Below are 15,792 nucleotides of genomic sequence, written 5' to 3'. Positions count from 1 at the left end.
ACTCCGATGCAACTTAGTTGTATCAAAATTGTGCACTCTCATCCTTTTTCGTGCTCTTATTCATGGATGGGAAAGGCACAATAAAACTGGAGCACATTTGTTTGTGTAGTTGATTATTAGAAAAGTTGTGACACTATATGGATAGTTGTGAATCCATGGTTGTCTGAAAAATGTTCATGATTAACATGATCTTCCAAAAATAGGTTTTATTTAGAATTTTCGAATTTTAATAAACCTTCCATCTTGAGAAGTACGGACAAAGGAAACGAAATATATTCTTTAATATTATCGGATTCTCCTGATATATTTCGTTCTGAAAGTTGTCTATTAGTAAAGGGAAACTGTCTCTTGCTTGTATTCTGATACCCTGATCAATCCTTTTTATATATAAATATATAACCGAGCATGCCTCCAATAACTCACAGTATCTTCAAAGGCTAATAAGGAGAAAGCTCAAAAGGTTAAAGATTGTCAAGGAATCAATACAGAGAGGAATAAGAAAAACATATCAAATATCATGTCTGATTATGATTCTGAGAGTTCAGTTGGATCACAAGATGGGTCATGTATGTTGACTTACAACCTACAAGATCCAACCAAAACCAAGTGGATTCGTTCTGATAGTATGACTCACTATATCCAAGGTTTTGAAGAACTGGAAACCAATCTTGTTATCATTATTCAACATCAAGATTGGGTAAAAGAAAAGATTGAAGGAACAAGAGGAGTTCTTGCTGAACTCAAGGTTCTAATTGAAGAACTTGAGAAACAAGAAGTGGTTGCAGATAAGTCTCTTGAGACATGCTTCAAAAGTTTGAACACTGAATAAACCTCAGTGAACAACAAGAGCACCACTAGAGATTAAGTTATATGTTGTAATGCTTCATCCAGGAAAAATAGACATCAATTTTTGATTTCTTTCAATGATTGTATTAGGTCTATTATGAATAAAACTATCTCTTATTATGAATAAAATTATTTGATTTATAATTTTTCTTGTGATAGTTTATGTTTTGCATAGCATGTGCTTGAATGCTTTATCTTATTGCTATGTATGTGTATGAGATGTTTGATTTCGGTTTTCTAACCTTGATATTAGATCTCATTTGTTGTGAACCCTTATGGTTTGGGTGACTTTTTGGTTTAGCAGGATTAAGTTCTAGACCATGTTGGTAGGCTTTATCAAAGGATCATGAGGGATTCTGATTGAAACAATATGTGAAAAAGTCACAGTATGTTGAATCGTTTGGTTTAGCATAAAAGGATATGTGTTTCATGGTTTCAACTTTTTCCTGCAATAGTTAAAACCGGTTTTCAACCTTTCTCTGGTAAAGGTTGGTTGTTGTTATTCTTTTGTTTTGCATAGATAACATAATGATATTTCGATATCAATTCTCCCTGGAAGAAGATGTAAACATATTGGAGAAAAGGATGCGAAATTTGAGGTAACAACTTTGTTAGTTAATCGTTTTCCTCTTTAAGAAAAGCATGAGTTTATTACGTATATTTATTGCTTTTGCTTAACAAAATTTCGGTACAATTGATGTTTTATTCCATTATTTGTGTATGGATGTGTGTGCGATTCAATAGTTTCCGGTTAAGAAAAACTATTGTTATCTTGCTTTATTGTTTGGTATCAATTGTTTAGGCTTACAAAATTTCGGTGCAATTGCAGTGCTTTAATGTCTTTGTTGTTTCAATTGCTTCTGGTTGAGGTGAATAATTATGCAAGTTGATTTATTTGGTTTGTATGAATTGTTTATGGCTTAACGAAAGAAAAGGTTTACGGGATGAATTGTCTGGTCCAATTCGATTCCGGATAAGAGATACTAAGTTAATTCTGATCTTAGTTATACTTATCAAAGTGGAGGTTTCGTTTATTCAAGTCTAATCGAATGCCTTAACAAGGAATGCTAGTTAACTAACCTAGTACTTGTCTTGTTTAAAAGTTAAAGGTCTAAGTTATATGGATAATAGAACCTGATGAGAAAAATAGAGTTATCTTTATTTTGGTCTTATCGAACAAGCGATTGTATTTGACAATCAGTTTAGCAAAGGAACTAAGGTGCTTAGTCGATTTTTGGTTTGCTAAACTATTAGGGAAAATTTCTTCCGGCAATTGTTTCCTTAATACCATATCGAAACAAAATTACTTTGTAGTTTCGATTTTGATATTGGTTATCAAAAATGGTGTCTGGAACCCTCGTGCTTAACTCTTATAGGTTTGCAAGTATATTTTGAGATTTGTAAGATCCTTTCAGTTTGTCCTTTATTTGCTCGTACCTTTGTCATTTTGTGACAAAAAGGGGGGAGAAATATATGGAGTAAACACGTGATACTGGTATTGATTTATATTGATTGGTATCACTAAGGGAAAGGACATTGGTGCTTCAACGTTTATCTAACGAAAGAGTAAAGCATAATCTAAGGGGGAGCAGCATATCATATGATACTTGTAGTTATATGGACTACAAAGGAATAAAAAAGACGTGTGGATTGATAAAATCTACCTATCTTACCTTTAGGGGGAGTATTATATTTGTTATTATAATGTCAACAACGACATTTATGGATTGAATGTATACAGGTTATTGTGTTGTTGAATTTTGGAATCAAGCGTATGTGTAATGAATTCTTATAATTTGTTTATCCATATGATGTAATAGTTTTGTCACTAAAATTGACAAAGGGGGAGATTGTTAGAGCATAACTTGGTTAAACCCTCCAAGTGTTGGTATGTCAAGTTTGGTTGTCATATTTTAGTGAACCAAAACTCAAAAGAGTCGCTTGATTATGAACTAGATTCAACTTCGCATAGGTTAGCTTGAAAGTATTAGGATATGAGACATTACAAGTATTGTAAAGACTTGAAGATCTGAAGAAGCAAGGAGATACAACGACAACATCATCCTTCCACTTGAGGTTAGTGATATTTGACTTGAACTGTTTCATTCCCTAACGTATCTTTCAAGTCGTGCATATTGAAAACATAACTGCGAAGTATGAATGATTACACTCTAGTTAGACGTAGTATTAAGGAATAGAATACGAAGTATCTTTTGAACTTCGCATATAAGACATCGACATAATCGTTTGAATGCTATTGTGATTATGTATGGGTATGAGGTGAAGATTTCATCCCAGGAAAGAATGTTTTACATTAGTTTAAAGGAAGTAAATTCATGAACTTGTTTCGTGAATCGAAAGGGAAATTGCTAGGCTTATTGTTGTAAATGGGGAAAAACGATATGCTGGTTTTTAAGGAATTGAGGAGACGACCGTACGGAGGAGACTCCTCGAACCGAGCGAAATGTTAAACCTCACACAGATGCACCGCTGCAAAGGGGGTGCTTTAGATTCGAGAGATCAATTTGTAGTACTCCGGCCTAAATCAAGACAATGACCGTTCCAGAGTAAATTCGGTCACAAGAGAGGATGGGTTGGTTTGTAGGAGGGAAGCTGAGAAATGTTTGGAATCAATGGTAATCAAAGATTGTGGGTGTGTGGATTCTGAATACGATAAGCTCTGAGTGATTGAAATTACTCAATTGAGAGTAGTTGCTCAATTGATGAGTTGATGATCTCGTGTTGTCAGTTTGACGTGAGATTGATGATACTGATCATGCCGATGATTCAATCATGATTCACAGACTTATTTATATTGCTGGAATTGTAGACACCATGATTCCTGTGACAGTTGATGGAATCAAGGAGTGGGGAAGTGGAGATCGTGTTTGAAACCAGTTGCTCAACGTGTGGAGACTTGGTCGATTTTCCACCCACTACCTTGTGAATTCCTTCAACTGATTGCACGACTTGCTCACGTTCCATCGTGTGTTTGAACACACGTGTCGTAGACCGCCAGACCAAAACCCTAAGTGATATCCCCCTAAGTGAAACGATTGACGTCTCGTGGTTTTTCAGTTAATTGATGACTTCGCGGTTTGATGGGACGATGAGTCCATGTAGTCGTTGAGTTGAAAATGATGTTCTGAAACTTTTGAATTGAACATGTCATGAGACAGAGGTATAGTTCTTACGATGAAGTGAGCAAGTATTGTTCATTCGGTGGATCGTTGAATATTGATTTTTGAACCAATATTCCTTGGTTTGAACAAATATTTATCATCTGAGAAAGTGTTGCTCATGTGATGAATTGTTGAATATTTGATCGTCTGAGCATGTGTTGCTCGTCTGATGGATTATTGGCAGCGTACCAAAAATATTAATTAGAATACTGGTCGTTGAACCGAGCATAATTAATAAAATTAATGACCATGAGATCGTCATAAAATTATTAAGGTTAGAATCTGGAATGATGATCCTTGGATTCAGAAACCCCAAATTTGATCAATTGATGATCAATTCATGGTTCGTCAGAATTTCAACCATGGGACGAAGGAGGGAGCGATTACATGGGACCGTGGATCAACCATGTAGTGTCCATATGCTCTCGTGAGTAAATACGAAGAACTCCTGAAGAGTTGACGATTTTTTGGTGAAAAAATGATTAAATGCTGGTTTAATCATTTATTCGAAAATGCTCGTCTAAGCCTTAGGTGAGAAAACCTAATTAATTATGACGAGGCGATGGACCGAACATGGAGTCATGAAACCGGCCCTGGGTTGTCCCGTGACCGCCTGACGATCACTTCATGAAAATCCAAAGTGTTTGGGAGAGTTTTGGATCTAATACGAGCAATTGTGCAAATTAGGTCAAAACTGTGAAAATTGATGGGACCGGCTTCCGTGAGCTAAAGAGCCAATCTTGGTCAGTCAAGATAGTGTGCTCGTGTCCCAAAGGCGTCCGCGTCTTAGTCCTGAGAATTTTGATATTTTCTGGCGTGCAATTGAGCATCCATTCGAGAAAATATGCCAAAATTAGGGTTTCGACGAAACTGAGGAAAACACCATGAGATGATGAAAAATAATTATAAAATAAGGAATGAGGAGGCGTGGGACCGCCGTTGTCAAGGCATGGTCGGCCGTCCGCGACCACGGTCCCGTGGTGCCTTTTCCTTAATTTTATAATATTTTGATGATTTTATGAAAAATTCATGAATTTTGAGAAATTTGATGAATTTTGGGAGTTTCCATGAATTGAAGGAGTTTTCATGAGTTCAAGGAAGCAAAAAATATTAAAAATAATAAAACAAGGGTGTGTGGGACCGTGGAAGGCATGGCCGGCCGGCTAGGGCCCGGTCCCACGAGTTTCCCTAATTTTATAATGATTTTATGAAAAAATTCATGAATTTTGAGAAATTTGGTGAATTTAGGGAGTTTCCATGAATTGAAGGAGTTTTCATGAGTTCAAGGAAGAAAAAAATATTAAAATAATAAAAAACAAGGGCGTGTGGGACCGTGGAAGGCATGGCCGGCCGGCTAGGGCCCGGTCCCACGAGTTTTCCTAATTTTTTAATATTTTTAGGTATTTTGATGATTTGAGGGAATTTTTCCTAATTTGAGAGAAATACAATGAAATCAAGGAATTTGATGAATTCAAGGAAAACTAATAATAAAATAATAAAACAAAGGGGCGTGTGGGACCGACTAGGGCATGGCCGGCCGGCCAAGGCCCGGTCCCATAAGTTTTCATAATTTATTTTATTTTATTATTATTTGATGATTTGTGCAAAAACACCATGAAATCAAGGAGTTTTTTCATGAAATTAGAGAAATAATAATAATAAAAAAATAATAAGGAACCGTGGGTGTGGGGACGGTTGGGACCAAGGCATGGCCGGTTGGCCAATGGTCACGCCCCATACTCCTTTCTTTAATTTTATATTATTTTTTATGGATTTATGGAAGTACCATGAAATCGAGGAGTTTCCTCAAGACGAAGGAGATTTGATAAAATGAGAGAATTTTCATCAAATCATGGAAAATAATAAAAATGCATTAAAAATATAAAACTGGCATGGGATTGACCACGACACGGTCGGTCGGTCGTGTGTCCGTGCTCCCAGCACCCTGGTCAATATTTTTAATTATTATTATTTTCTTCTCTATTTTGCATAGGTTCATCGTTTCGTTGTATTTTTGAAATACTCGTTTGTGCGGTGACTGTTAGTGTATCATCGTTGAATACACCTTCACCATTTAAATCGGGCTTACTTAAAGGTAGCTTAGACGCCCGGTTGTTGATTATTTATTACTAATTGTGGAATTCAGTGGAGAATAATTCACAAAACTGAGTAATAAGATGTTTATTATTAATTCATAGGATCAGCTGAGGATTCGACTACGAATTCAGAATAATAAAGTGAGCATCCATTCCATGGGATCGTAGATTCGACCATAGACTCGGAGTAATTAAGGTTTATCTATTACCATTTATGAGACCAGTTGTGGATTCGATCATGAAATTGGAGTAATGAGATAATATAGTTATTGTTATTCTATGAGATCAAGTTGTGGATTCGATCATAGAATCAGAACAATTTCTATTGTCATTCCATGGGACCAGTCGTGGATTCGACCATGGAATAGGAGCGATTGTAATTAGGAATAATTAACTTTGTGGCTCTATACTAGCAGAGCAAGCTGTCTAGGAGAATTAATTATCCTGATACGAGCTTGTCGGTAAGTCATATCCTTTATATAGTCAGGGTAAACTTGTTGTTTGTTCATGAAGACGTTATCGCTCTATACTAGCAGAGCAAGCTGTCTAGGAGCCATCCATCTCGTGATGCTATATAGAAATAATCACTGAAAGTATTCAGTATTCATGAGATATGCCGTTGTCCAGTCTCGAGACTACATATCTACATGCACTCTGAGAGAAACTACTCTCCGTTGAGAATTCGATGAGAGACCCGTGTCTCGATACTCACGTCTGATTGCTGAATCAGGGCTTCGTATAATTATAATTTTACGAATTTAGCCTTTATCAAAATCCACCATCTACATTAAGTCCCCTGCTTACTGAGGAAAGCTGTGTTCCTCAGTCAGCATTAAATGGTGATTTTCCGGCCATAAATAATAATACCAGTAATTGAACTTAGTCGTAAGTTGAGACGTTACCGGATTTAAAGAGCATGAGGAAACAATGGCTTGATGAAGGCTTCAATGTCATGATTGGAGCGTCTTTTGATGAGCATAAATTGGTGTTGAACCGCTGGTTTGGACGACGAGTCCGTGGTCGGTTAGGATTCGCGGGTCGGGCCAATAAGGAAATCCTTAGAAAATTAGGTTTTGGAAATAAAATTGATATAAAAGGGATTAATCCTCTTTTTTTTATTATTATTTTCCTCACACACGACCAGCACCTTTATCACCTTCACGCTAGGGAAGGAGAGTTTTCCCGCCGGAGCCGCCAGCCGCCACCGATCACCGGCGACGTCCGACCGTCGTCCGGCCAAATTCCGGCCGCCATACGTTAGGTAATTTTTTTTTCGTTTGCTGATGTTTATGATCCCCATGAGTTGTTCATGCTTTGATCATGATGAAGTTGTATACATGTGTGTATATTAGTGTGAGTTTTATGAAAAAACCCTTGTTTTTGAAAACGTATGTTCGTTCGATCGTTAGTTTTGCAAACTAACTATAATCCCTGATTTAGGAGAGATTTTTTTTTAGTATATGAACCTAGGTTCAGTGATAAAACTTAGTTTATGAGTTTTCATGTGTACCAAGGTTTTATCATAAAAGAAGTGAATTTTCATGAAATCGGAATAATCCTTCGTTTTAAAGACAAATAACGATGACACGAAGGAAAATATGTATGATGAAATTGTGTCCAGTGATAAAATTTTGCTTATGAGCTTTCATGTAAATACAAAACTTTATCATATGTATGAGATGTGAGCTTTCATAATATTTTTTGAAATAAACCTTCGTTTTAAAGACAAATAATGACGATACGAAGGAAAAATAGTTTTTTTTATATATATATATATATGCAGACGTGACATATATTGTGTAAAATATGATGGTATATTTTATTTGCATGAATTTTTTTTCGATAGATAAAATTCTTGAGAATTTATGTAAGCAATGTTGCATTAATTGCTGTTTTTTCGAAAAATCAGAAACGTGGGTTTTGAGGAACCTTCGAAGATAGACAATATATTTATGATGAAATATTTTATTGTTGTAAACTTCATAGGTCAGTTGTGTGAATGTTCACATTATGAAAATTGTGTCCGTGATTTCATGAAAAATCAGTTTCGGAAATTAAATAAAGTTTCGTTCGTTTTTGCAGTTTTCGAAGAGACGAACGATTTTGGGGTGTTAACTCTAGCATTACTATCACTATTGTTAGTGGAAGTATAAAAGGTAAGAGTTAAGAGTTACCATTTTTTCTTGTATTTCCTTGATTTATATCTGGACGGCATACTGAAGTAGATTGTAGTGTGAACCTTTTCAGCTACTTAGCAAAGATGTCCAATTCCCAAGCTGACGACGCCTCGAGGGAAGAGATGTGCGTCGATGATGGTATTTCCAGTGATGAGACATGCATGGATGAAACTTCTGTTGGGGGAGACGAAGACGAAAACCCTGGGATTAAGAATGTCCCGAACATAGATGATGCATTCTTTGAAAAAGATATTCCAGGAGCTGAGCAACATTTGAAATCCCCAGTGTATCGTATTTTCATAAATCCCAGAACTGTTACTCAGAAGAAATTGGTGACTCCTAAGACAGTGATTCGATTTTATCTTGAACGAGGGGTCTTCGCCTCATCAATCATAGAATTTAAGCTTTCTCGACGACCTCTGGAGAAATTTGCCGGCTGGGCGAGGCATATGTTGGGTTTTCCTCATGTGAGGACTATGCTCGACCAGGCGCAGGTGACGATAGCTATTCAAGCTTCTGGAGAGTTGTTCATTTATCATGACGCAAGTGGTATTGTGGCTCTGTTTGCTCGCTGGTGTATTCCTACTCACACTTTCATATATAGATGGGGAGAGTTTACCATTACCTTGGAAGACGTGGCGGCTCTGATGCATCTCCCGATCACGAGAAATCTTCCTGGGGATCTTTCAGATGAGGAGACCGCCGTTTCTCATGTCTTGACAGCTGCAATGGAGAAAGCGAATAAGGCTGGTAGTAAAGGATGCTATGCTTCCTGGTTGACACACTGGTGGCCCAAAGACGAGGTTTCTGATAAACCCATCGACGGTATGTTACCCATTGCTGCTTTCTTATGCTTATGGTTGTCCTGAGACGTTTTTGAAGACAGTGGAAACTTGTTGAAGCCTTTTGTGATTCCCTTTGCTATTAATATGGCTCAAGGTGAGCAACTTCCGATAGGTAGTTTATTCTTAGGATCCTTGTATTACAACCTGGACTCCTTGGTTATAGACTCCAGTGTGTCGAACGGCTCTATGAAGATTGAGTGTTATGCCAACACGATGTTTCTTCAAGTTTTGATGTGGGATCACTTTAAGAATTATGCACATACTCCACATAATGTTCTGCAAGGACCGAATACTGATGCGCGCCATACTTTCCCTGAGAAAGATAATGCTAGGATCATGCGTTGGTCCACCATGCAGCCTCGTTCTAAAATACGTTTAGTTGATGTGTTAGATGAAGAATCTGAGTTCAATTTTCGCCCGTGGGTGTCAGTCCTTGATTATGTTTCTCAGCCGATGACTTTCAATACTGGAGAAGGCACGAGTTTGACGTTTGGTGCGCATCTGAGTGATGGCGAAAGATCTTTCATGTTGAGTTGCACTCCTGGTCATTTGCTATCAGTCACATTTGGAGAGCTTTCAGTGGAGGAGTATAACATTGATAGAGCAGCTCGACAAATGGGTATGGATCAGTGTGTTCCAACCATACGGAGGAGGAAACCATCAGTTGAGCAACTCAGGACTCATTTGGATCATACTCACGTGGATGGGAGTAGCTACTGGTTTCCTGGTTCTGGTAGATTCGCCTATGTAACCCCAGGTTATGTACAGTTCTGGGATCAACAAATTGGGCGTTTGCGTGGCTTTGTAAGATTTCCCAGACCTCCATTCAAGGATCTCCCTTCAGCTGAGATGATTTCCAGTCGACCAAGATTGAAGTATCTTTCTGGTGATAAACGAAAGTCGTCTCCAGGATGCTCTCAGGTATGTTTTTTTTTATATAATCTTCATGAAATTATGAGAACTGTATTTTGATTATATTACTGGATTTCACCACAGGACGGTCGTAATATACGACCTTGAATCGGTGTAGATTTCTCAGAGACTGAGGCGGTTATTCATGGCGGGGAGGGCGGGCATAAAGGTTATAAGTTGTTACCCAATACCGTAAAGTCCCCAGTTGGTGCTTTGGTGAGATCCCAATATTTCCCACTGTGACTTTCATTGCTATTAACATTAGAATCATGAAGCTAATGTTGTTAATTTTGTTGCATAATTTTACTCCATCGAGTCTTGAAGGTCTTCAATTTTCTGCTACTGAACAAGTAATCGCTGATTTGAGTGACGAAGAAACTGTAAGTATTTCTTCACATGTTCAAATGTGGAGCTTCATGGATGAAAATATTGATTGTAAAGGACGTGTACAGGAGGATATCGTCATGGAGATGGAGAATTCTGGAACTCAATCATCCTATGGGAAGGGGAATGGAGGTAATTCCCAAGATTCGGAGCCGGATGGAAGTGATGTTCCTCTTGTCCAAAAGTGTTGACTTGTGAATGAATGAATGAGAACCCATGTGAATATATGAAAACTTAGTCGAATTTCGTCGTCAGAAAATTCAGAACCCAGCTTTTTAGTAAAAACGCTGTAGAATCCTCATCCGGAGTCGGATTTTGATGATGTGCATGTGCAAATTCAATCCCGGAAAATTTCCAAGCTTTCACAAAGAAGGTTTTTAAGTTTTGAGTACGTTCAGAGCCTGAAAAAGGCGAAATAGTAAACTTCCAGGAGACTTCCAGAACTTTTTCAGATTGCGCATCACTTGATATTTTGGCCACATATACTCGCTCGCTCATCGGATTGTCATGAAATTTTGACATGTCATAGAGGACATCCATATGAAGAGAATGGAATATGACACATCCTCAGATTCCTTGTAGATTGCTCCCAGTTCGTCTCCTAGTACAGGGAAGAGTTCAGTTTCCTCAGACGGACTCATCGTAAAATGTGTTTTCATGACTTTCATGTTATTTGCTAGTGATTTGAATGCATTATGATGAACCTTGATGATGTTTCCTTGCTGGTATGCTGTTTTTCATAATCTCCTTTGTCTTCGTGATTCTAACCTCATGTAATCTTCGTATTAGGTGCTAAATACCGAAGTTGAGGATACTGTAGCCCATGATGACAACTCTAACCTTTCCGAAGTTATTGATGAAGAGACAACCATCCCTGCACTTCGAGGCCATGATATGGTCGCTGCTGATGTTATGGAAAACCAGATGGTTGTTGCTTTAGTGATAGAAGAAACCGAGATTGCAGCGGAGAATACCGAAGGAACTGTTGCTTTGGTCGTGGAAGCCGCTCCAGTGACTGAGAACCGTATAATAGTGTATGAATATCCAACTGCAGCGGTTGCTTTCGATCCTCCCTTTAACACTTCACTCCCGTATCATGAACTGGTCGGTGGATTCAGCGTTCCCATTGGATATGCACGTTTGTACGAGACGATATGGAAGAAGTTTGGCCACATGATGGTTGACAGGAACCCTGGGCGTGCTTATGATTTAACCATGCAAGTAGGCGTTATCTTGCGTGTCGTGAGTGATATGCATATGAGACCCAGGAATACCGTGACTCCAGATATATGGTAGGCCTCAAAGATATTATATTTAAATGCAAAATGGTCCCCGGCAGCGGCGCCAAAAACTTGGCAGGCCCCGAAGACGGGTATAGAAATGAAGCGTAATAAAACGCGGGCCTACAGTAATACCGCAAGTGCACGGTCGTCAGTTGGAGCTCGTGCAAGTACGGGTCGATCCACAGAGACTGGGTGTGTTTTGTAGTGTTTAGCTATTTGGGCTCTAGAATGCTATTGGGCTATGAATAATCAATGGGCTTTTGAGTCCTAATGGGTTATGAATACCCTTGGAATCAGGTTGGGCTTTCAGTGGTTTTGATGGGCTGAACTTGGGTTCAGTTGGTTTCTGATGTGAATTGAACTGGGCTTGGCTTCAGTGAACTAATTTGAGCTTTGGGCTCAACAGTTCAACTGTGAATTGGGCTCAGCTTTTGGAATTACCAGTGAGTGGGCTTTGAACCTGGGCTTTTAGCCTTTGGTTTCAATGAACTGAACTTGGGCTCAGTGTTGAAGTGAGCTTTGGGCTCAGTTGGCTTGTATGAGGATCTGGGCTTGACAGTGACAAGCCTTAGCCTGGAAAGTGAACTGTGACTGGGCCTTAACCTGAACTGTGGTCTGATGATCCTAATGAACTGCACAGCAGGGGAAAGAAAGCTGCAGCAGCAGCAAGGAAAAGGCTGCAGAACAAGGCAAGGAAGAAAACAGTGGGAAAACAAGGCCAAAGATGGAAGCAAAACAGAAAACAAAAGAATAGCCAAGAACTAAACAAAGCAAATACTAGACAGCAAAGAAAGATGACAATACAAACCAAGGCCTAAGGCCAAGGGCAGGGATGTGGACATAGCTAAGGAAAATGAATAAGAAAAAGAAACAAAGCCAAGTCAATGGCTCTAGGCATTCTTAAAGAAAGGGAAGAGAATTAGCTTGCTATGAGCACTAATTTCTCCCAATGCTCAATCAAATCAGTGCAACCTAAGCATACAAAAATGGAATGGCAAGATAATCAGCTTGCTATGAGCACTGATTTCTTCCATTACTCAATCAATCCAGTGCTTCAAAGGTTTCTAGCCTAGCATTCTATCACTTCACATGTATCACAAAACAGGTATATTAACATTACATGGAACTAAACATGCATTAACATTAAACAGGACACATGTAAACAACATCTAACAGTAACAACACACATTAACAGAACACAAGATTAAACAGGAGCAACAATTTTAACAGGAGCACATTTGACAGGAGACAAACAGGATATGAAAACAGGAAATTAAAACATGAAATTAAAACAAGCACATTAACAGGAACTTAAAATTAAAACACAAATTGCAATAAAAAGTGACAGAATTTAACAGAACTTGAAATTAAAATTGAAACCCTAAATTGAAATCTAATTGAAATTTAAGAACTGAAATTAAACCTAAACTAACCCAATTTTGGGGGAATCTCGGCTAGCCCAAGAACACCTTCTACACCATACCCATCTCTTCTATTTATACAAAAAAAATGTAAGCAGAACCCTAATTTTGAAAACCCTAATTTTTCTAGGGTTTGAAACTTCACCTAATTGACGTGACAAAACAGCTTCAAAATGTCGACCCATGCTTCTTCTCTGCTCCTACTCCATTCCCATGCTCTATTTTGTTCTCTAGACTCATCTGTTTTAATGATTTATCACCTAGGGTTATGGTGTGAAATCATTAAAATATAGGGCTAGAGAGAGTGAAAGGAAAGGGTATGTGAAGGTAGGTTTAGGGGAGAAATGGTGTGGTGTACGGTGGCGGACATGGTGTTCGGTGGAGAAGGTGGTACGGGCAGAGAGGAAGAAAGAGAAGGAGAAGTGAAAATATTAGGGTTTCTTCATTTTTTTGGGTTATATATCCTAGGGTTGTTTTGGTGTGAGGCGAGTTCATCGATTTTTGATGTTCAGCGAGACTAAGACGAGAGATGTGGAGCTGGTAAGTAGATCGGACGGTGATGCGGAGGCGAGCGAGGATCGACCGTCGGATGAAGGGATACAACGAAATGAACGGTGTTAGATTAGGTTAGGTGTTGTAGTGTAAGGCGGAGATATCAAACTTCGATGCACAGCAAGGGAGCAACCGTTGGATTCAAATACCATCTAATTTGAAGGCTTGGAATTTCAGCGCTGTGGTGCTTGGCAGAGACTTCAGATTTTGATGCTCTATGAAGGAGCGACCGTCGGATGCTTCTGAGAACTGATCTGATGGCTGAGAACGGAGGCGTTTTTGTGTGTAGAAAATGAGGTTGTGCGCACCATTCTTCGCGGCTTCCTTGCGTGATTTCTCCCGGCTTTTCACTACTTTTCTGCTCTTTTCGCTCCGCAAGTCATCCAGACTTTATTTATTACCTAAAAATGCAAAATTAAGTAAGAAAAATATTTATTCTTGAAAACAATGAAAATACAGAATATGGGATAAAATGTAGAATTAATGCACAAAAGATGAGTTAAATGCCAACAAAAAGGGATAAATATATACAATATTAGGCACTCATCAAATACCCCCAAACCTGAATTTTACTTGTCCTCAAGTAAAACAAAACTAAGGAAATCCTAACTATACCACTGTCGCTGGTCTCTCAAATGCATTTAGCGTATGCACTAAGCCTTTTAAACTACTAAGTGTCCCTAGTGGACGAGTGAAGTCTCGTGAAGGTTTACCAGAGGTGTGCCTACAAAACCTAAGGACAAAATATGAGCTCAGATTCCATCAAATGTGACATGTGCAAAACAGTTTAAGCTCACAGCAAAATGGAGATGTCAATCTAGCTATCAAAGGCACAATCCTAGCACTGATAACAAAAAAACATGTGATAAGAGTGTAAAGTGTATCTACACATGTGTAAAGAAAGATCTGAAGTTATGACTACTAATCACCAAGAGATAGTTTCTCAGGCTAAGAACTGAGGTCGAAATCTAGCTAGCTGTCCGGACTTTACGAGAATTGTGAATGAGTTGGAGGTATTTCACAATTACTCGCGTTGTACATCAATGGCATACACCCTCCTTGCTTATTACAAAAAAACACAAAAGATGACTCTTTACATGACTCTTATTTACATTGACTACTCTCTTTTTTATTTTTGGAACAAGAGATGATGGAATTGATAAATACTTGATTTTTTTGTATTTTTCTGATATTTTTTTTCTCTTTTTTTTTTTGAATATATACATCGTTTTTTTTTTTTTTTTTTTTTTTTTTTTTTTTTTTTTTTAAGAGTAAACACTTTTGATACAAATACAAAAGGAAACAAAAATTACATGACACTTTGCAAGAGGTAGCCCTTTTTGATGCACCCAGTTAAATTCGATGGTTGTCTTTCTTAATGTAACCTCCACCTTCTATCCCAACCAACCAAAGAACAAGCTAGTCAAGTTTCGTTCAGTATTCTAAAGTGATTGGCAATCGTAACTTCCTATCAAACACCTTGAAGATCGAGGCCATACATGTATTGGTAGATCGTGCGCGTGCAAATTTCTAATCACTATGTGAATTGTGCTAGAATCAGGGTGCCTAAATATCTAGACTAAGACTCCTAATAAAAACATATTTGCACAAGAGTCAACATTTCAAGGTAAATGAGCTCCATTTTTATGATTTTTTTAATTTTTTTAATTTTTTTTTTTTTTTGAATTTTGATTTTTTAATTTTTTTGGAATTTTTCAATTTTTTTCAAAAAGAAGAAGGAGTTCGTTTTCAATTATGGCAAATTATCATGGTATCTACTCTATACCCCCAAACCTAAACTAAACATTGTCCTCAATGTTTCAAAAATGGAAAGAATTAAAATGCAACATATGGAAAGGGACATGCTGAGTAGAGTAAAAGGAGAGAGAATACCCGATTTCGGCGAAAGCAGAATTAAAACTCCGTTATTCAAGGCAAAAATCCAACATATTTCAGCCGAGATCATATTGGATTAGCAAAATATATACAAAAGGAAATTTAACTAACACATTATCTACAAGAAAATTTGGTTTTTTAATGGGATTAAACTTTTTGGAAAAAATTTGGTTTTGTTGGGAAAAAGACAAATTTTGG

This window comes from Papaver somniferum, unplaced genomic scaffold (assembly GCF_003573695.1).
Source record: "Papaver somniferum cultivar HN1 unplaced genomic scaffold, ASM357369v1 unplaced-scaffold_132, whole genome shotgun sequence".
Taxonomy (NCBI): domain Eukaryota; kingdom Viridiplantae; phylum Streptophyta; class Magnoliopsida; order Ranunculales; family Papaveraceae; genus Papaver; species Papaver somniferum.
This window is presented reverse-complemented; position numbering follows the sequence as displayed.